The sequence below is a fragment of the Giraffa tippelskirchi genome, chromosome 1, assembly GCF_054371585.1.
Source record: "Giraffa tippelskirchi isolate mGirTip1 chromosome 1, T2T-mGirTip1v1.2.pri, whole genome shotgun sequence".
Taxonomy (NCBI): Eukaryota; Metazoa; Chordata; class Mammalia; order Artiodactyla; family Giraffidae; genus Giraffa; species Giraffa tippelskirchi.
The window spans coordinates 82923631-82944678 of record NC_137275.1 but is presented as its reverse complement, the minus strand read 5'-3'; the positions used below and the strand labels follow the sequence as shown (position 1 = coordinate 82944678).

The 21048-nt window shown below is 35.7% G+C and overlaps 1 protein-coding gene across 39 annotated transcripts in view; it reads right to left on the bottom strand.

The window, feature by feature from the left end:
- Positions 1 to 21048, bottom strand: part of LOC145547098 (uncharacterized) — a 745699-nt gene that overhangs the window by 391170 nt on the left and 333481 nt on the right. For 6 of the 39 annotated variants that reach the window (XR_014083543.1, XR_014083586.1, XR_014083584.1 and 3 more), the window contains one exon: positions 20327 to 20558. The exons of the other annotated variants lie outside the window; for them this stretch is intronic. The gene's annotated coding sequence lies outside the window, so the exon portion shown is untranslated. Of the gene's footprint in view, positions 1 to 20326; positions 20559 to 21048 lie in introns of those variants that run through there. 39 annotated transcript variants of the gene reach the window in all.

The window sequence follows — 21048 nt, the reverse complement described above, 5'->3', positions numbered from 1 at the left end:
GACTCCAATACACCCTATATATCTGAATACTCACTTTTAAGAGAAAGTGTAATTATAATGCACATTTTTTACTACTTAATTTTAAATTGAACATTTATTTTTGAATATTAAGTGCCAAATGCTGTGATACAAAAGCAGATGAAGACATTTCCCTTCTTTGAGAATCATATACATAAGCAGAAGTCACTCCTATAAACAAATAATATGGTAACAATAATACTGAGGTACAGATCTCACAACTGTGCAATATATGTATCAAATTTAGTAAAAAGAAAATGCATTGTAAGTTGTCAAAATGTGGATAGAATGGTAGAAGTAGAATTGAACTCAGTTTAATTGAGTTCCAAAACTTACTTCTTTCCTTTAATCCACATTCCCACTGACAAGCAAATAAAATAGAAACAGTATGTATTAGTGACCTATTGTTCGGTTATAAGTTACCTCAAAACTTAGTGGCTTAAAGCAACATTTACTGCCTCAAATATTCTATGGGTCAAGAATCTGGAAATGGCTTTGCTGAGTCCTCTAACTCTGATTCCTCACATATTGCAGTCAAGTGTCAGCTATAGCCACAATCATCTCTAGGTTCTACTGGAGGTGAAACCACCTGCAGACTCATTCATGGGGTTGTTGGTAGGATTTAGTTGGTAGGATTTAGTTCCCCTCATGTTGCTAGCCAGAGACTTGTCTTAGTTCTCTGTGACATGGGCCTCTCCATGGAGTATCTCACAACATGGCAGCTTTCTTGATTAGAGTGAGCAAGTCAGAGAGCAAAAGAGGTCTAATAAGATGGAAGCTGAAGTCTTTTTGCAAATTAAACAGGTGTGACAGTTCATCCCTATGGCTGTGTTCTATTCATTATAAGTATTTCAGTTCACATTCAAAGAGAAGTGATTACATACAAGCATGCATACTAGAACTCAGACATCATTGGGAGCCACTTTAGAAACAGTCTACTGTAAAATATATAAAAAATACAACAGTAGCTCAGAGGAGAAGTTGTTAAAACTTTTCAAGTAGGGGCAAGATTTGAAAAGAAGCAATATATACCTGAAATGCATATTGAAGATCTCATAGTAGTTAGGCAGTAATTTTGTTTTACAGGTTTGTTTGTTTATTTAGAGGAAGTGTGCTTAAAACAAAGGGGTAAGGGAAGGGCATACTTAGAAGCTATAATAACATGGGAAAATATGTTGAGTCATAAAGCTATGGAAGCACATTGGAGATGAAATTGAGAAAAGTAGTCCTTAAATTTGTGAATGGCCATGATCAATTTAAATAATTGATGCAAAATAATTATAGTGTTCTCAGAAGAAAATTGACCATAAATATAATATTTGTTGCTTGTCTAAAATTATCTGTGGATCCAAGTTAAAAACTAACAAAATCTCCGTAGTTAATCCACGGAAAAATTTTGAAGGACCTACTTACTAGGAAATTGGGATTTTATCCTACAAGGCAACAGTCAGTTTCTGAAGAAATTTTAAGCAAGAGAATGAAATGATGACGTTCACCAACAATAGGTGGAGTGTCACTAACTGATTACAGGAAAAAAGCCATATTATAAGGCTATTTTAGTAACCTAGGCAACAAAGAGATCTGACTGGAGCTGTGATGTTTAGGTAGAGAGAAAGATTAATCTCTAGGAGACACAATCAATTGGACTCGTTGACTAATTTAAAACTTGAGGGATACAGAAAGGAGAAGGGTTTTAGATTTCTGGTTTTAGAAGCTGCATCAATGAAAAGAAAATCACAGTGGAGTAGGTATGGTTAAGAAAGTCTGTAAAATGCAGCTGAGAGGCCACTGAGGAAGTGTGACTTACTGTATGTTTCAGACCAGATGGAACCTAAACTTTTGACCACTTATTGTCTGAACCAGGCATCCAGAACACCTGCCAGAAACTCAAGATACTTACTGAACACTTACCTAAAGTAACTTGTGACAGCCTATTCCTTAGGGACAAATATTTCTTTTCCTGCATCACAGTCAATCTCAACTCCTGCTAAACAACTTTTAAGAACCATGCAAGTTTTGTTTTTATAATCCCCTAAATCTTTCTCTTCTTCAGAACACTTTAATTTTCACCCAAATCAATGTCTTTGGAATTGCAATTTTTAAGATTCCAAAGAAAGTTCTTTTTTTTTATCGCAGCCTTGACACTGATTATTGTTCAACAGTGATAACATTTAGAGAAAATCAAAAATCCTTATTTCCTTCCTATGGAGGGAGAAACCTAGTTCTTTACTATGTTTTTCTTCTCTGTGAGTCCCCTTTACTATTTACACAAAATGTTTCACTTTTGACACCTTTGGTCACCAGATGTGTGGTGATTTTTCCTCCATAAGTGGCAGCAGGTCTCCAGGACACAAGCTGGTTGCTCTACAATTTAACTTGATCTTAAACTATCTACCTGGAGACAATGGCTGATCCCACAGGCTAAGACTCAGTCCCACAAGACTGCTCCCACCCCCACTTCAGATGACAGTCATAAGCCTAACTCATCACCTATACTTCTGGCAAAATAGCTATAGGTTGACGGTTCCAATGACCTCCTCCTCAGGTTTAATCAGCTTGCTACAGTGGCTCACAGAACTCAGGGTAAACACTTATGCTAACTAGTATATTAAAGGATATGATAAAAGAATCATATAAACTGAGATGAAGAGATATATAGGGGGATGTCTGGTTCTGGGTGCAGAAGCTTCTCTGCTCCTGTGGAGTTCGGGTGTGTCACCCTCCTGTATGTTTGCCAAGCTGAAAACTCTCTTAACTCACACTTTTGGGGTTTTATGGAGGCTTCTTCATGCAGACATGATCAATCTTTAATGCTATTTCCAGCCCTCTCCCTTCTCAAGAGAATGTGGAGTGGGTGCTTCTAATCATGACTTGGCTTTGCTGGTGAGCAGCCCTCATCCAGGAACCCACCCAGAGTTGCTGACTCATTAGAACCAAAGATACTCCTATCACCTAGGAAATCACAAGGATTTTGGGAGACCTGTGTCAGGAATACATAGATATAGATACAGATATAGAAATATAACATCTATCCCCAGTTACATTATATATAAATAATATATATCTATATATTTCTATTATCTCAGAGTATATATTAACACACATACTATTTTTTCTTCGGAGAAGGCAATGGCACCCCACTCCAGTACTCTTGCCTGGAAAATCCCATGGACAGAGGAGCCTGGTAGGCTGCAGTCCATGGGGTCGCTAAGAGTCGGACACGACTGAGCGACTTCACTTTCACTTTTCCCTTTCAATCACTGGAGAAGGAAATGGCAACCCACTCCAGTATTCTTGCCTGGAGAATCCCAGGGACGGCGGAGCCTGGTGGGCTGCCGTCTATGGGGTCGCACAGAGTCGGACACGACTGAAGCGAGTTAGCAGTAGCAGTATTTTTTCTTAGAAATAAAAGAATAAATGTAACATTGGTAAAACAGATATGCCTGTATTGGCTATTTCTAACATTGTTAGAAATAAGACTGAGAGTCCCTTACACAGCAAGGGGATCAAACCAGTCAATCCTAAAGGAAATCAGTCCTGAATATTCACTGGAAGGACTGAGGCTGAAACTGAAGCTCCAATATTTTGGCCACCTGATGCGAAGAACTGACTCATTGGAAAAGACCCTGATGCTGGGAAACATTGAAGGCAGTAGGAAAAGGGGATGACAGAGGATGAGATGGTTGGATGGTATCTCCAATAGGAAAAGGGGATGACAGAGGATGAGATGGTTGGATGGTATCTCCAACTTGATGGATGTGAGTTTGAGAAAGCTCCAGGAGTTAGTGATGGACAGGGAAGCCTGGGGTGCTGCAGTCCATGGGGTTGTAAAGAGTCAGACACGACTGAGTGACTGACTGAACTGAATATTTTTTAAGTACAATATCTGCCTATAATAGAAATAAATTTCATGGCACCTGGAGAAAAATGAAAGTAGACAGGAACTGTCTACCATAAAAATGAGATAGAAAATGCTGAAAATGCCCAGTGCTTCTCTTAAAATATTGTAGACTAACTAATGGAATTGCACTTCTTAATTTAATTAATGAAGTTCGCAGCCAGAAAATGCTTCTCTCTATGTTATGAGTCTGACATTCATTTGATTTATGTAAGCCAAAGAATATTTCAAATCACCTTAGGTTTGGGGTTTTCCATCTGATTTTATTCCTTTTTTTCTTGTTCCTTATCCAACTCCAATTCTCCTTGAAAAATGCAACTGAGCTATGATAGACAAAAGGAATAGAAAATCATAGAGGTATGAACTGTATCCTTTCCCTTGGCAGTGCCAAACTGGTTATCTTTTAAGAATCAAGGCCCTGAGAATGACCTAGGTCTAGGTTTCAGAGATCAGTTCCCTGTCCTTCTGCCCTCTAGCCACCTTCTCTGACCTCCGACAGGTTTAAGGGTTGTTATTTAGGGAGCAATACATTGACTCTTGTAGAAAAATTTCACAGTGAAAAATGCCCTATGAATTCTTACGTTCTTTCATCTGAGCTTTGGCCTAATAATAACTTCAATTTAATACACTAAGAATGTTAGGGTCATTTGGCTGAACCATCAACAGTAAAACACATGTTTACCGAGTTTCTGTACATGGAATATAGGAATGGATATAATATATTTACAAGCTACAGTCATTCTCTTTAAGAATTATAAACCTAGTAGAAGTCCTAAGGGTATACAAATACGAAGAAAATAAAATTTATAAACACGACACTATTAATATAAAGTATTGTGAAAATCCAGAGAAAGAGATCATACATTTCAATAAGAACTCAGAACTATTTCATTTAGTAGGTGGCATCTTAGACAACCTATAAGCAACCAGTAAGATTTTTGAGAAGTAGAAACAAAGCAGAAGAAATAGGAGAAAATACACTCATGAGATTTCAGTAAATGTTACTATTTATTAAAGCTTTTCCAAGGAAAATAAAAATGAACTTAGAAAGATATAGTTGAATTAAAATTAGTTTAGGCTTGATACTAAAAATATTTATTGATCTCTGCTGTAGGAACTGGCTGGCTGTTTACCAATCCTGTTTTTTCTTCCTCCCTTGCATAGAGCTAACTTGCATTTACTAGCATACTTTGCAGTTGGGTGTGGCCAAGTGACTGAATTTTGACAATAATGCAAGTGTGCTACTTACAGAGGTGTCCCATAAAAGACTGAATGTAATCCTCCATGTTCTTTCCCTTCAGAGCAAATTCGGAATACTCAGATTACCTGATTTGATGACTTGGATTAGTCACGAGTTTTTACATAAGGCACTAGGAACATGATATATAAGATAAAAACTGTTAAATTAGACTTCTTCAAAATTGAAAACTTGTGTTCTATGAAAGAACTGCTTAGAGAATGAAGAGATCAATCACAGAGCCAGAGAAAATATTTAAAAATCACATTTCTGACAAAGGACTTTTAACCAGAATGCATAAAATTTTCTAAGCCAAACAATGAAAGAAAACCCAATATTAAAAAGCAAAAGATTTGAACAGACACCTCACCAAAGAAGATATTTTGATGGTATCAAAGCATAGGAAGAGATATTCAAGAAAGCTAATCATTAGGGAAATGTAACTAAAGTCACACAAGATACAGGTATACTTATTGACACTGCTACAGTGAAAAAAAATTACTTACCATATCAAGTGCTGGAGAGGATGTGGGGCAACTGGAACTCACATTTTGCTGGTACAAATGCAAAATGATACAACTGCTTTGGAAAGGAGTTTGGCAGCTTCTTGTAAAGTTAAACTTACACTTGACATATGATCCAATAATACACCTCCTAGGTATTTGGCTTAGAGAAATGAAAGTGTATAATCACACAAAAATCTGTTTCTGAATGGATATCAACTTTATTGCTAATCAGCAAAACTGAAGTCAAATAGTATTTCTGTTGTTGAATAAACATACTTTGATACATCAATGCAATGAAATTTTACTTGGCAATAATAGGAATAAAATTTTGATTCATGCAATAATACAGATATATCTCAAATACATTTTGCTAAGTGAAAGAAGTTAAACACTCAAATACATTGAACAGCAGAGGAATTCTACAATTATAATAACTTCTAAAACAAAAACAAAAATAGTATTTTCAAGTTCCTGAGTTTATGAACCTCTATATTCTCCTACGTCATACAAAATAACATAGGAATTTTTTAAAAAGAATATTTCTGTATATTTTTATTTTTAATGCTCAAAGTATCCTAAATAACTCTCATCAAAATGGTAAAAGGCGAGTTAGAAAATTAGAGAATAATTAGATAGTAGGGTAGTATTCTAAATAACTCTCATCAAAATGGTAAAAGGTGAGTTAGAAAATTAGAGAATAATTAGATAGTAGGGTAGTTTATATGTATTTGGTTAGGGAATTAACCTTTTATTTGTGGCCCAACCACAAAATTGCAAGTTTGACATATATTATTGGTATTAATAACAATACTTCTACTTGTCTTTATTTATTACTGCATCTTCAAAGTTATACATTTCATTGAACGTTATAGCTGATTACATCATATCAAACTTTAATATTCAGATGATACTCTGGTGACAGTCTAAATATTAATACTAATGCAAAAAGAAGAAGTAACAAGATCTAAAAGAATAGGCAAACTTTTTAGTAAAATGCTCTCTGGCATACATTTGTCTTTCTTTTCCTAAAACAAATATATATACATTTCAAACCTATTTCTCAGAAAATAATTTGTATCAACTTCATGCATAATTCAACAAGGTAAATTCTGACATTTTAAAACTCTTTCTGTAAGTGTTAAAAATGTTTTCAAGAAATAATGTTACCAGATACAGGAGGAACACAGTCATCACTTAACTATTAGAAATTCTGCATGTTCCACATTCCCCCGCAAGCATGAGATATAAACAAAGGAAATGACAATCACATATTTTGCAATTTCTAGATTTGCTATTCTTATTCATATATACTAACAGTTATAGATTTTTTCATTAATAATACTAAATTAGAACACATGAAAAAAATCTTTTTTTTTTTAACTTACAGTCTTTCTGTACTACTTATTAGATTTAAGAGAAAGAAGAGAGAGTGAGAGAAGAGAGGAGAGAATGACTGAGAAGATTTGGGGAAAGAAGAAGGAAAAAGAAAGAAACCTAAACTAAAACTTGAACATTCAACTCTAAGTTGAATTTTGATTTAACCTACTAACACCTTGATTGAAACTAAAATGCCCATCACAAATATGAATGTCTTTTGCTCCCAACAATTTACAGCACTTTATGGCCTATTTCATTGCATCATAAATGTCATAATGACCAAATGTTCCATGAAATGTCATAAAATGACATGAATTACAGCTATCATCTAGTCTATGTCTGAAAAAAACGAGATACTGGCTCCTGCTCAGGTAACATTGTGCTTTCTGTGTTTGAAATCTCTGTGTACTGTGACACTGAGTTAATTAATTTTATCATTCAAATGTACTGTTGTCCTCTCTCAAACAGTAATTCATTAGTTTGGAGAGTACATACATAACTGAATTAAGTATCTTTCAATTACAATGCTGTTATTTCTTTAAATATCAGCTAGTAAAAGATTCTTAAAAATCTCATCTTAACAAAGCTCTCTGGCATGATAATGCTTTACAACTAATGTTTCATTTTCAATATTAGGACATTTGCTGCTCTGGGAGTTATTAATGTGCATGAGATTTTATCATACTGTTCAAATTCAGTAATGAATGCCATGTTCTTTGGCTACCCCATTTTCCCATTATTGTGTGCATGCCAGAATGCAATTTAATAGTTTCCTAAATATGAATAAGGAAAAAGAGAAAAGATCATAATGATGTTATTCACACACTTGTTCTGCCTGTACTTTTATTACTAAACCTATTTTTCACAACTTGGTTTTACTATTCAGCTTTGATCCAGCTGGAAATTTAGCTTGCTAGCTACAAAGCCGTTTTTGAAATGTTAATTTTCAATTTATATCAATATTTTCCTTCTCTTTTTTCTTAATCCAAATAGAGAAATGATATAACTCCTAGACTGTACCTAAGGGTACATTTTAATGTACCTCTTTATTCAACAAGTACTTACTGAACCCCTTCTGAATCTGGGTACTGCTGCTTAGAGGAAGAAATAAACATAGCAATTGCTGTTTCTGCCTTCATGACACTTATCCAGGAGCTCAGCAAACAAATCTGTAATTGTACATCCAGTTCTAAGGGTTTGACTTTGGTAAGCTAAGGCATCCTCTACAGAATGCCATTACTCCAGATCCATAGAGGAATAAAAATTGAAACACTCGAAACAGCATTTTCAATTCTGCTATCTATTTCTTTTCCTTCTTAGTGAATTTTCCCTGCATTTTTCCATTGAGTAAATTACAGGCAAAATAATTCAATACCTTCTTCTTTGTAGGGGTGCATATTTGTGGACAACCAAGGTAACTGTAATAGTGGACATTTTACTATTCTTGATTTTCCAGTCTCACTCAGTATATTCCTGCTGGTAACAGAAAGTAGTGAGTACCTGAACATCCTGAGTAGTAATGAACATCCTGGGCCTCTGCATCTATTTAGTTCTCTCTCCTCCTCTTACCTTCTTTAACAAAACATTTGTGTCTCAGTTCTTTCAACACCCAATTAGTTCCTAACCAAGTGGTAATTGCCAATCACAGAAAACTAGCCATCTGATCACACGGACCACAGCCTTGTCTAACTCAATGAAACTAAGTGATGCCGTGTGGGGCCACCCAAAATGGACAGATCATGGTGGAGAGGTCTGACAGAATGTGGTCCACTGGAGAAGGGAATGGCAAACCACTTCAGTATTCTGGCCTTGAGAACCCCATGAACAGTATGAAAAGGCAAAATGATAGGATACTGAAAGAGGAACTCCCCAGGTCGGTAGGTGCCCAATATGCTACTGGAGATAAGTGGAGAAATAACTACAGAAAGAATAAAGGGATGGAGCCAAAGCAAAAACAATACCCAGTTGTGGATGTGACTGGTGATAGAAGCAAGGTCCGATGCTGTAAAGAGCAATATTGCATGGGAACCTGGAATGTTAGGTCCGTGAATCAAGGCAAATTGGAAGTGGTCAAATAGGAGATGGCAAAATGAATGTCGACATTCTAGGAATCAGCAAACTAAAATGGACTGGAATGGGTGAATTTAACTCAGATGACCATTATATCTACTACTGTGGGCAGGAATCCCTTAGAAGAAATGGAGTAGCCATCATAGTCAACAAAAGAGTCCAAAATGAAGTACTTGGATGCAATCTCAAAAATGACAGAATGAGCTCTGTTCAATTCCAAGGCAAACTATTCAATATCACGGTAATCCAAGCCTATGCCCCAAACAGTAACACTGAAGAAGGTGAGGTTGGACGGTTCTATGAAGACCTACAAGACCTTATAGAACTAACACCCAAAAAAGATGTCCTTTTCATTATAGGAGACTGGAATGCAAAAGTAGGAAGTCAAGAAACACCTGGAGTAACAGGCAAATTTGGCCTTGGAGTACAGAATAAAGCAGGGCAAAGGCTAATAGAGTTTTGCCAAGAGAACACACTGGTCATAGTAAACACCCTCTTCCAACAACACAAGAGAAGATTTTAAACATGGACATCACCAGATGGTCAACAACAAAATCAGATTGATTATATTCTTTGCAGCCAAAGATGGAGAAGCTCTATACAGACAGCAAAAATAAAACTGGGAGCTGACTGTGGCTCAGATCATGAACTCCTTATTGCCAAATTCAGACTTAAATTGAAGAAAGTGGGGAAAACCACTAGACCATTCAGATATGACTTAAATCAAATCCCTTATGATTATACAGTAGATATGAGAAACAGATTTAAGGGACTAGATCTGATAGACAGAGTGCCTGATGAACTATGGATGGAGGTTCGCGACATTGTACAGGAGACAGGGATCAAGACCATCCCCATGGAAAAGAAATGCAAAAAAGGAAAATGGCTGTCTGAGGAGGCCTTACAAATAGCTGAGAAAAGAAGAGAAGTGAAAAGCAAAGGAGAAAAGGAAAGATATTCCCATTTGAATGCAGAGTTCCAAAGAATACAGGAGAGATAAGAAAGCCTTCCTCAGCAATCAATGCAAAGAAATCGAGGAAAACAATAGAACGGTCAAGACTAGAGATTGCTTCAAGAAAATAAGAGATACCAAGGGAACATTTCATGCAAAGATGGGCTCAATAAAGGACAGAAATTGTAGGGACCTAACAGAAGCAGAAGATATTAAAAAGAGGTAGCAAGAACACACAGAACTGTACAAAAAAGATCTTCATGACCCAGACAATCACGATGGTGTGGTCACTCACCTAGAGCCAGACATCCTGGAATGTGAAGTCAAGTGGGCCTTAGGAAGTGTCACTATGAACAAAGCTAGTGGAGGTGATGGAATTCCAGTTGAGCTATTTCAAATCCTGAAAGATGATGTTGTGAAAGTACTACACTCAGTATGTCAGCAAATTTGGAAAACTCAGCAGTGGCCACAGGACAGGAAAAGGTCAGTTTTCATCCCAATCCCAAAGAAAAGCAATGCCAAAGAATGCTCTAACTACCACACAATTGCAGTCATCTCACATGCTAGTAAAGTAATGCTCAAAAATTCTCCAAGCCAGGCTTCAGCAATATGTGAACTGTGAACTTCCAGATGTTCAAGCTGGTTTTAGAAAAGGCAGAGGAGCCAGAGATCAAATTGCCAACATCCTCTGGATCATCAGAAAAGCTAGAGAGTTCCAGAAAAACATCTATTTCTGTTTTATTGACTATACCAAAGCCTTTGACTGTGTGGATCACAATAAACTGTGGAAAATTCTTAAAGAGATGGGAATACCAGACTACCTGTCCTGCCTTTTGAGAAACCTGTATGCAGGTCAGGAAGCAATTGTTAGATCTGGACATGGAACAACAGACTGGTTCCAGATAGGAAAAGTAGTACGTCAAGGCTGTATATTGTCTCCCTGCTTATTTAACTTATATGCAGAGTGCATCATGAGAAACGCTGGGCTGGAAGAAGCACAAGCTGGAATCAAGATTGCCAGGAGAAATATCAATAACCTCAGATATGCAGATGACACCACCCTTATGGCAGAAAGTGAAGAGGAACTAAAAGCCTCTTGATGAAAGTGAGAGAGGAGAGTGAAAAAGTTGGCTTAAAGCTCAACATTCAGAAAACTAAGATCATGGCATCTGGTCCCATCACTTCATGGGGAAACAGTGGAAACAGTTTCAGACTTTATTTTTTTGAGCTCCAAAATCATGGCAGATGGTGATTGCAGCCATGAAATTAAAAGACACTCCTTGGAAGGAAAGTTATGACCAACCCAGATAGCATATTAAAAAGCAGAGGCATTTCTTTGCCAAGAAAGATCTGTCTACTCAAGGCTATGGTTTTTCCAGTGGTCATGTATGGATGTGAGAGTTGTACTGTGAACAAGGCTGAGCGCCGAACAGTTAACACTTTTGAACTGTGGTGTTGGAGAAGACTCTTGAGAGTCCCTTGGACTGCAAGGAGATCCAACCAGTCCATCCTAAAGGAGATCAGCCCTGCATGTTCATTGGAAGGACTGACGTTGAAGCTGAAACTCCAATACTTTGGCCACCTCATGCGAAGGGTTGACTCATTGGAAAAGACCCTGATGCTGGGAAGGATTGGGGGCAGGAGGAGACGGGGACGACAGAGGATGAGATGGCTGTATGGCATCACCAACTAGATGGACATGAGTTTGGGTAAAGTCCGGGAGTTGGTGATGAACAGGGAGGACTTGCATGCTGTGATTCATGGGGTCGCAAAGAGTCAGACACAACTAAGCGACTGAACTGTACTGAATTGCCAATCCCTACCCTGACATATAATAGTAATTCAGCAAATGACACCACCCTGGAAATAAGCTACAGAGAGTTTAAAAAATATCTACAGAATCATGGTTCATTCCATTTGGCATGATATTTTTACCTTGTGTTTTCCTTAAATAGTTTCTTACTTCTGTGCAGAAAGAAGTAAAACAATGTTTTAAAATTTTTGTCAGGATTAGACAAAAGAGCCATAAAACAATGGAATTTGTCATATTGGAGGCTTATGTGATTGGACAATGAATTTTAAGGCAAATATGCTTATTACAATTCCCCAAGAGAAAATCCTAAAGCTCAACTCAGAAACAATAGTCAGAGTTTACATAAGGCAATTTACATATTCCAAGGGAGGAAATCACTGCAATGCTTGGGGCACTTCTTAATGTGGAAAAATACAGTGAGAAAAGCTGTGAGCCTAATGTTTCAATCATACTAAGTGTATACAGGAATAATTTCCTTGACTTCAATTTTTCTAAAGTTGCTCTTAATCAACAAAGAAAAAATTGAGAGGAAAACATCTGCTTAAGTTTTTGTAAAGTTCTGAAACTTGCATCTGTGTCCGTTGTGTAAAATCTGCCTGTTGTTTCAGTACAATTTATAATTTTTTCAAGGAATTTATTTTTCGGTTTGGCATATCATGAAATCCATGCATTTAGAAAAACTATGCAGACAAAGTTTGAACTACTTGTGGTTTTCTAATTAGTAATTCCAATTGCAAGAACTTCTGACTCAGGAAAAAAAATAAAATATCTGTAGGAACATTTAAGTACTTGGAAGAGAGGTGTTGGATAATGACAAATGAGATATTTGGCCTTGCATGACTAAGTCAGTGAGGAATGTTACAATATACTACTTTAAGTTTGCACAGGCAATCATATTTCCTATATGGTTTGTTAGGTTCCAATACACCTTTTAAACTTTCCATCTGATTTGGTCTCTTAATTTCATTGTTTTATATTTGTATATTTCTGGTGATCTTTAAAAAGAAAGTTAAATGTATTTAGGGAAAATTTTACTTTGTGAGTGACATTATGCCAGGCATATTAAAAGACATACTATGCCATGAAAGAGTTTAAGTAGTCTATAAGGAGGAAGAGCTCAGTCCATTTAGTAGAAGAAAAATGCATAGTAGAATATAGTAGGGAGATGTTTTGAATATTAAGTATTTTCCTCATGTTTTCATTTTTAAGGGTACGCTGAAAATCTCAATTGTTAATAATAGAAGAAAGAGAAAAACATTGAGGGTTCATTTGTAAAACATGAGTAAGAAAAATATGTGCATTCATTACAGTCCCACTCTTGTTCAGTTCTTTTGTTTTTGAAAGGACAGAACACAGGTAGAAATTTTCAGGCCTTTGAAAACATTTTATACCTTTTCACATGTGAACATTTGGTGCACGTCTTTTCTATCTTATTGTTTTCTCTTAAACTCTATCATTTCTGAAAAGACAAAATTAACATTTTAATGTTTACTGTATGGCTATAATGTTCAAGGCTTGAATATTCTGTGAAAGTCAAGACTTGTGAGGATAAATGAAAGTCAAATTGAAGAGTTCTTCAGAAAACCACAGAATTTGACATTGAACAAAATACTGTTGTTTGTATGATACATTATAGCTGCTTTTTGTTAAATCTTTGGCATGAAATACTATTAGGTTCTTCTAGTCCTCATGACTTTCAGCAGGCTAGTGACTTGTTGCTTTGCTATGATGACTGAACTTGAGTCAACATGTGTTGACTGCCTGAAGAGTTTTGTATGCTAACTTGCTGTTGAACAGACAAGGCTTCTCTTCTCTCTAAATTTCACAGAATTATTTTGCAGAATAGAAATAATAAACATGCAACTTAGCTGAAATAGAAACACAAATATTCCATAAGATTTGAAGGAATGGCATTCAGCTAACAATACTGTTATAAGAGAATTCTTTCCTGTATGTTGATTTTATCTCACAGTGGGGGGATCAATTGTTGTTTCAGAGAAATTGTTTAAAGAAAGCTTTTTCTTTCATCATTTGTTCTTGGTCAGATCCAGAGATTTCTTCAACTGCATCGCTTTATTCATTCACTGAACATAAATTCACAGAGTATCTGTTATGTGGCAAAGTCTATGCTAAATATTAAATGCACAGAGATGCAAAACTTGGTCTCTAAGCTGAAGGAACTTGCAGGTTGAGGGAAACACAGTTAAGAATCAATTAAGTGCAACATGAAAACCATAAATTTCACTAGCCCTTCAAGGAAGCTATAATTCTTATTTAAAATTTCCAAGATCTTCCAACTAATTTTATAAGTTGAGTAAAACACTGATACCAAAACAATAAAAATAATGCAAGAAAAGTAGAACATTTTCACATATAAGTAAGAATGCAAGATTCAAAATAAACACTGTGTCAAGGGAAAACAAACACCTCAAAAGGTAGTCATATTACCTCAAAGATTAGTTGATGTCAGGAAATCTATTAATGTAATTTATTCCAATTACAAGATTAAATGGAAATAAAATAATATCGATACATTGATAGGTAACCAATACCATATTTTGCATTACTGAAACATAACTTCATTTTTTTCTGAATACCTGTCAGAAAACTATGGCAAAAGCTTATCTTCAAATACATTTATGCCTATTTTTACATCTCCTTTTTCAGTGTTGAACTAAATATTTGCCTAAAGTTAAATGAATATGGCTGACAATTTAACACCTTAAAAGTTGATGATATTGAAATTTCTTTCCTTAATGATGCATTATGTGTTCTTAAGCCTCAGATCTTTGGATTTATCTTAAGCTCCTTTATGGGTATTTATAATTGCCTTGTATTATTTACCCACAACCACCCCCAAAATTCTCAAATTAAAAAGTCTGCATTCCAAAGATTAAATAATTTGACTGATATTTGGAATGTATTTTCCTGTAGAAAATGGTCTAGATAATTATATAAAACCTATTAATACTAGGGTATAAACTTAATGAAGAAAACAAACCTACATTCTATGTAAGTGAAAAACAAAATTAATATTAAAGTAGTGAAATAAAATACTTTGTGATACAAGTAATACATATATAAATAAAATATGTAATGAAAAAATTTCAATTTTCCTTGGATTCTTCTCCTTGAAGCACATAAGTTGAGGTTCTAGACCCTCCATGGACAATTAAAAATCAATAGAAACTGTTTTGGGCTTTTCTGTTTTGATTTCTTTTCCCCCATGTATAGTTTCACTTCAAAGTAAATATTTTAATTGTTGAAAATACTTTAATTATTTTAAAATTAAAATTTAATTTATTTAAAATTAAAATTAAATCTTAAAAGAAATTTATTAAATGTTATTCTAGTCTTTTATTGGATTACAACTGATGTTTTAAAAGATAAGTAAATGACTGAATTTATATAAGAGCAAAAGTCAGAGGACAGAAAAAGAGAGTATACCTGACTGAGATCATTTTATACAATATGAAATGAGGATGACTTAGGGAATATCTGTACCCCCTCTTTGAGAGAAAGAAAGGAACAATGCATTAATCTGTTCTCCTGCCAGCCGCTAGTCTGCATCAGTATATGTCATCTTGGTTATTATCCAAAGCAGGGGTGAATAATCCTGGGGTGCACATCAAGATGTACAAATAGTCGAAAATATAGAACATTAACTATACGTACACTTGTGGCAAAATTTTGATAACTACATAACTAAATGGACTGTTTCTAACAATTTTGCTAGAGTTACAATGTAAAACAGTAAATTTCAATGTAATTTGCTATTTTTGTTCAAAAACTAATTTAAATATAATGTATTTCTTCTTTCATTTTAATTGAGTTGTACAAGATTACCTTTATTTAAAAAAACAAAAACTCCAAAATGAAACCTGCATAATCTTTTCAACATACTATTTATGAGTACCTATTGTTGGTATTCAACAAAACACGTAGTTTTAGTTATCTTAGAATGGCATTAAAAAAAGAACATAAATTCACAGTTGAAACTTGTGAAAAACACAATGAAGGAAAAGAAAAGGATGCAATGATACACAGCAAAAGGAAGAGGGGGAGGGAGTTTAGGGGAAGTAGTTGTAGATGAAGTGAAGTGAAAGTCGCTCAGTGGTGTCTGACTCTTTGCGACCCCATGGAATATAGTCCATGGAATTCTCCACGCCAGAATACTGGAGTGGGTAGCCATTCCCTTCTCCAGGGGCTTTTCCTAACCCAGGGATTGAACCCAGGTCTCCCACATAGATGGCAGATTCTTTACCAGCTGAGCTACCAAGAAATCCCTTATGGTCTTGCTCAAAATGACATTTCAGCTGCAGCCTAAAGGGTGACTAGAAGTTATGCATCTGGAGAAAAAAAGGATGTGCAGAATAAATAGTTAATTAAATAATAATAGTTATAACAATCAATTTGGATGAAGGAAGAGCTTGTGAAAAAACTCCAGGTGGGTTGGAGGATTTCTGAGCAATGGGGGCAGTGATACTGAGACAGGCTGGGACCTGGGAGCCTTTCCTGCATTGCTTGCACCAGGACAAAAATCTCCTCAAGCAACAGAATACAAAGAAACTATAAGGGACTAAAAATGACTGCATGCCTGAACAATGGGACAAATTATGAGCAACAAGATACAAAAAGGCCAAAACCCCAACTATGACTTCTGAGGTGCCAGGAGCAAAAACAGGGTACCACACATGATCTCTGCATATAGCAGCACCTAATGGTGGGCAGACACCTAAGACACCTCTCTGGTCCAAACACCAGTCTGCTCCCACCTTCACCCTATTTAGGGAAACAGCTCACCAGATCATCTCCCCTCAACCCCCACAACTCGCCCCCACTAAAGCAAGCAGTAAAGGCACTTGTTACTTATTCTCGCCCTCTTGTGCTACAGCAGGAGTCTCAGTAAAGTCTTGCCTGAATTTCTCATCTGGCTCCTTATCAATTTCTATTGATTAAAGAGTCCAAGAACCCAGTTTGGTAATAATATGAGTTGAGGTTGGAATTAAATCTTGAGGTTTTTACGTTATTCTGAATTTAAAGAGGAGGTTAAGGCTGTGACACCATTATTGCCGTGACAGACATTTCTTTTTTTTTCCTCTTTGGAGGATCAAATACCTATATCATTAATTGGGTACAGAGTAGTCAGAAAGGAGGAAAAACATAGGATCTTAAAGGTAAGGTACTCACAAGCCAGGAAAGACAACTACATAATCTGTTATTGTATCAACAAATAACAGAAACACACAAAAGGGAATTTATGGATACATATAACAGGAAAGTTAAAGGCTTGTGTAGCTTCAGATACATTGTATTGACATGCTCAAACAATGACTGCAAAAAAAAAGCTATGTTTCATTATCTCTTAGCTGTTTTTCTGTGTGTGATTTTATTTTTCATATGAAGTGACACATTGCCAGCATCGTCTCCAAGGTCATATTCTACCCATCTAGTGAACCCAATGACATAGTGTATCTTTCTCAATAATTCCCATAATAAAGCCTCCTTTAAATCCAAATCACCCACCCATCCTTGAACCACTCACAACTAGGAAATGATCTAGGAAATGGAATACCCTCCTTGTTCCAGGCCTGACTCACATCCCCAATCCTCAGTGGGCATGTGGTTAGGCTTTTCTGAATCAAACTGACTCAACATGACTGAGGTTGCAGAAGTTGTTCGCCAAGGAAAAAATCAGGATGATGTTATTGGAAGAAGTAGAAATGTATGCTAGGTGGTGGACAAATAAGGATGTAGGGGATTATGAAGGCAATCAGAATAGGGAGAATCAGAAAAGGACCAGAAGAAATTAACGTTGGGAGACTGAGTCCATGAGATTTGTAAAAACAAGTCCAAAGATAGGATAAAAGTAAAAATACACATATATGCTACAGATAACCAACAAAGACAGCACAGGTGACCATATTCAATATTTTGTAATAACATATGAAGGGAAAATAATTTGAAATCACTTTGCTGTGCACCTGAAACTAACAAAACATTGTAAGTCAACTATACTTCAGTGAAAAAAAACAATAGGATACAAGGACATATTAATAACCTCACTCAAGATCTGCCGAATCTGAACCAGATACTCTAGGCTGTCTCCTGTTGACATGCACTTTTAAATAAGAACACCAGGATCCCTGAGCACTCTCAAGTTTGAGAATCACTAGATTAAAATTATAACCATGCGGATGCCCGAGTCACTCAATAATTCAAAGTGTAGAGTTTATCTGAGTTGTGAATTTATACGACTTTTATGTCACTTGTTATCTAAAGCAGGACAATAACCTGACCATGAAAAGGACACCTACCACATAACATTGATTTTTTAAAAAATGTTGGTACTTCTATTAATGTATTGGTATGTTGAGAAAATTTGTCCAAATCAATTTAAGGCCAGTAAGACCTCTTGGTGATTTTGCTTCTATCTCCAAACTTTCAGATTTTCTCTACAGCAGATGAATTGAGTTCTTGAAAACAGGTGTGAAAACTTGAAAATGAATACCTATGAGTACCTTTGAACATGAATACATTGCAAGGTTTTGCTTCAACTCTGCATTTCTTACTCTGTTTAGACTGGAGTTAGTGGTTAGCACTTGCTCCCTGTCAAGTGTGTTGCAAATCCTGGATTAAGATTTATTGCAAAAAAAGCTCATCCTTGATTATTGTGAAGTCTGTTAAGATTCAGCCACCAGGTGTCAGTAAGACTTGCAAAACAATAGGGTTTTGCCAAGTCCAGTGATGTTCATTCAGCCTCTACGAGCAAATTAACATAGTCTTTGGTTATGTCTTCTCTTTTTATTGTTGTTCCAGGGAAAGAAATGCAATCCATTGACAGGCCCATTGAACACAAAATATAAATCTTTCCCACCAACCCCTGCCCCTGTCCATGACAATACCCTGCTTCCCCATACTTTTAAGAATATGGGCTAGCTTTTAATTTCCAAGAATTGAGTACCTCAAGATTCATAGTGAATGAGGTAGTTTTTCCAACCTAGTAGGAAAAGGATACATCTGAAGCAAGTGACAAGGGGGTGAGTTATCTTGCCAATTACATATAATCTACTATGAAATGTCAGTTAATAAAAAATAAGTAGAAAAGTTGAGTGCTCTCAGACTATATATAATGCCAAAAAGAATATGCTGAGGCACTTGCAAAGCTTAAATAAAATACGGTCTTTTTTCTTACTAATCATCCAAGGTTTTGTGTTAGTATTCTCACTTATTATTGATATTATCATCATCATTATTGTTTTTCACTCTGCTATTGTTGCTTATAAGACAAACAAATCCATTTGACCCTTATACAAAGCCACCTGAATAACTCAGTTTATTTTTCGTATTTCATGTAAACCTTGAATTAAAACTTGAAATCAAATATGCCACAGCATATCAATGATATCATTATAAAATTTATTCTATTCTCTATAGTTTTGGGTAGAAAAGAGATTTTGCAAAATGTACTCTCACCTTCTTGAGAATTATTCTAATAGTTACTGTGTTCTGGTAAATTGGTTTATTTCACTCCAAGTTTCCTCAGAGGTAGATATTTCAGGCCTTTGATGTAGGCAGCCTATCTAGTTAAAGTCTGACCAAGGTCATAACGTCTATTGACTCATATGGCAATTCCTGTGTAGAACACAAAATTCTACATCATCTTTGAATGAAATCCAATGCAGCAAGATCCCAGCTGTCCTAGTGTCTGTTGAAAACACAAGACTGACCTAGTTTAAATTGGTTCTCAGCATTATTTTGGAGAGCATTTATGTTTTCAAGACTGTAAGAATGATACATGTATATTTTAGAAAATTTAAAAAGTAAACTTCAAAATGAAAAATAAGACAGTGATTGTTAATATTTTGACTCACAACTGTCAAGATTTTGATTATCTTCTATGCCTCTGTGTTTACAGTATTTAAAAAGCAGCAGCAACCAGAACAGCTAGTTTTGTATAGAAATTACCTGTTTATGAACAATTTGAAAGACTATATAGAGCTTCTCTTCCCAGGATAATAAATGGTTAGCTACAATGGCTAGATTGTATTGTTCTTATGCCTTAGCAAGGTGAAGTCCATGATAGCTATCGCCGGACATATAGCACTAACACGTCTTTTCTTCTCCTTCAAATACAACGTTTTTAGAATTTGAATTAAGAAAAAATTATTGTAAAAGAGGTGTGGGGCAGGGACAAGGGTTAGAACCAGCTTTAAATGCTGTATAAACTAGGTCCAATATTACAAGGGGGTGACTTACTTCCCTGCGGCCGCAAAAGAGTCTGGGTCTGTTGGGGGTGAGTGATTGCAATATTGGTGAGTGAAATGAAATGTATACTCTGTTTTTTCATTGTGTGCACTCGCTGTTTGCCTCAAAGCTTCAGTAGAAATTTGGTTAGTGAACATTCTCTTGATATCTATCATGTTAAAAAAAATATACTTCCAGTGCAGTTAAATATTTTCATATCACTTTTTATTTTGTGTTTGTTTCAGTGGGAGTATGAGTGTGAGGAGGGGTCAGTCAGGTACTCCTAAATTTCTGCCATTTAACTCAGAAGGCCCTCATTACCAGCACTATGATGGCCTCATTCTGAGTCATTAGTGAGCACTTTTCCATTTAGCACTTTCAGAGTAACCTAGTTGAATGTATTTCCAGTGCCTATCACAGTCCCCAGGACAGAGTAGATACTGAAAAAAAATATGAAAAGAGTTAATAAACTAATTTTTTAAGAGATAGCAACCTGTTGTCAGATATTAATGATACAAAACTAATCACATTTTTCATCTGTCATGCTTCATCAGTTTAGTTAGGACATCTGGTAGAAATAATTCAAAGCAGACACTATTAATATATGAGTAGCAAGGTACATGTGTACATGTGAATGATAAATATTGGACAGAATTGTAATAAGAAAATATTGAACACTTGGAACATATAAAACATAAATATAATTTCATTTTTAGAAATGAATAATATAAGAACTAGTGGAGTTCAACGAATGGGTATGAGTGGGTAAGTGGAACTTGGGTTAATAGAACCTGATATTGTGAAGAAGGAAACCATACTTTGATAATATATAAGAGAGAAACTGGATCACAAATTGAACTTAGGTTATACTCAAACTGTGAAGTTGGAACATGACCTGGGAATATCACTAGATTTATCACTTTTGATGGT